The sequence below is a fragment of the Sturnus vulgaris genome, chromosome 30, assembly GCF_052056855.1.
Source record: "Sturnus vulgaris isolate bStuVul1 chromosome 30, bStuVul1.hap1, whole genome shotgun sequence".
NCBI classification, from domain to species: Eukaryota; Metazoa; Chordata; class Aves; order Passeriformes; family Sturnidae; genus Sturnus; species Sturnus vulgaris.
The window spans coordinates 6,339,231-6,341,471 of NC_142272.1; the positions used below are offsets into that span (position 1 = coordinate 6,339,231).

The 2,241-nt window shown below is 60.9% G+C and overlaps 1 pseudogene; it reads left to right on the forward strand.

The window, feature by feature from the left end:
* The first annotated feature begins 1,634 nt into the window (after window positions 1–1,634).
* LOC148220914 (5.8S ribosomal RNA) lies at window positions 1,635–1,787 on the forward strand (annotated as a pseudogene).
* The last annotated feature ends 454 nt before the right edge of the window (window positions 1,788–2,241 follow it).

Below are 2,241 nucleotides of genomic sequence, written 5' to 3' on the forward strand. Positions count from 1 at the left end.
ATGGTGGCAGCGGCCCAGGGGTGAGAGGGATGGGGAAGTGACTCCCCCTCACGGTGTCGGTCGTGGTGCTCGGCAGAGTGTCCAGAGACAGTAGGGTGAGGTGGGAGAGCAGCAGAGCGATGTCCAAAGGCAGGGAGCGTGGATCTCAGTGCTGGGATGGCAGGGGAGATGCTGGATTGGAGCACGGGCTGTCCTCCCACTCCATGAGCCAAGCAAGAGCCCGAGAGAGCCCCCTCCAGCCCCCTCTCCCCCCTTTCCTTTTCCAGTCTCCCCCCGCTCCTCCACCCACCCCCTTTGAGAGAACATTATAGTTTCTAAGGTGTAGCCACAACTACTTAGCAATGGGAGAAATTCCACAGAAAGAAAAGGGAAAAATTCAACCCCCAACAGCCTCAAAATAAGCGATGCTGGCAGCGAGTGTGTGCTCTCCACCCTTCCTCAGCTGTGGGGTTGCAGCCGCTGGGGACTGCTGCTCTCTCTCCTTGGCCACTGCCGTAGTCTTGTGTGCAGCACCGCGACTGGCACAGCTGCACCTTTCCCCTCGACGGCCTTCTCCTCAAACACATGTGCTCACCATCCCTACTCCACCACCTGCCTGCCCGGGCGGGTGCTTGGTGGTACCTCCATTGCCAGAGGCTGGGCAAGTGTGGGCAGCCCCATGCTGGGGCTCAGCGAGTGTCCTCCTGGGAGGATGGTTGGCCAGAAAGCGCCCACTGCCGCTGCCAACGCTCCTGGCCTGGGCCCTGCCTGCCGCTTCCCTGCTGCCATTCCTGGCCGTGTGCAGGCCAAAGAAAGGCATGCAGGCAGCCCTGGGGGCACTCCCCCACCCAGTCTCCACATGGAAACAAGGGGACCGGACGTTGCTCCCCAGATCAGTGCTGTATGCTTGTCACCAGGTGCGTGCCCACAGAAGGGGCCCTGACAGTGCAAAGAGGCAGCAGCAGTCCCAGGAGCGTGGCTACGGTGGCAGTGGGTCTTGCTGTCTGGCAGGCCTTGGGCGCTCACAATGCCGGGTCAGGTCTCAGCAGCATCTGGAGCCAGCAGAGGAGTGTGGCCACCAGATGCTCGCCTTCCTGTGGGAGCAGTTGCGTGGGGGTGTGCCGGTGGGTCCTTGGTGCCACATGCCATCTCGGGCATTGCAAGCCCGCTGGGGAGAGCTGGCTGTGTGCTTGGCGCGGCGGCGTTCCGTGAGTCCATGGAGTGGTGAAGGCAGCAAGCATGAGCAGGGGTTGATAGTCGCACCCCCGGCCAAGTAGCTATGTCATCCCATGAGAGAGAGGCCAGGCAGGCCACCATGCCCCCGCGGTCCAGCTCTCCAAGCAGAGGTTGAGCCAAGCTGGGCTGGGCTGGCTCCAAAGGACGGCACGCAAGGCAGCATCTCCCCTCACGGGGGGAAGCAGTCAGGGGCTCAGTCCCCCTGCCTTTTTGCCGACCTTCAGAGCTTTTTGTGGGGTTTCTCTTTTTTTTCTTTTTCTCTTTCTCTTTTTTTTTTTTCCCTCCTACTCCTTTTGTGTGTGGTTGTACAGTCAAAGCGGGGTATGTGCCCGCATGTCCCTGCCAAAACAGAAAGGGGCCACTTCATGCAAGCAGTCCCAGCCCTTCCATGCACATGGGGTTGGTGCTGGAAACCAGACAACTCTTAGCACTGGACCACTCGGCTCATGCGTTGATGAAGAATTCAGCTAGCTGCCAGAATTAATATGAATTGCAAGATACATTGATCATCGACACTTCAAACTCACTTGTGGCCCCGGGTTCCTCCCGGGGCTACGCCTGTCTGAGCGTCGCCTGATGATCAATCATCGTCCCGGGGCCACCCCGGTGGCACAGTTGGGGTTGCCTCACAGGCCCGTTGCCCGTGGTCGGCGGTGGCGGTGCTGATGGTGGCCGGCCAGTGCCCATAGGGAAGGCAGTGGGAGTCGGTGAGGGAAGCGTTTTCCTCGACGCCCTTGATCCTCTTTCCCTGCAGCCCGGTGGGCGTCACCATGGCGGTCGTCGTTGCCATGCAGGGCCTTCATCCCCCTAAATGCAGACTCGGGGAGTGCTCCGTAGCTCCCCACTCCCAGAACGAGCTGCTGGGGGGGAGCTCGTCCTTGCTGGGGCTGTGCCGTGGTGTGGTGACAGCAGCCAGGGAGAGCGAGAGACGGCATCAAGAACACCACCAAGGGTCAAGAGAGAGGGTGAGTGGGAAGCAAGGCACAGGCCTCGTTCCAGGGCTCCTAGGGGGCTGTCTGTGGGTGG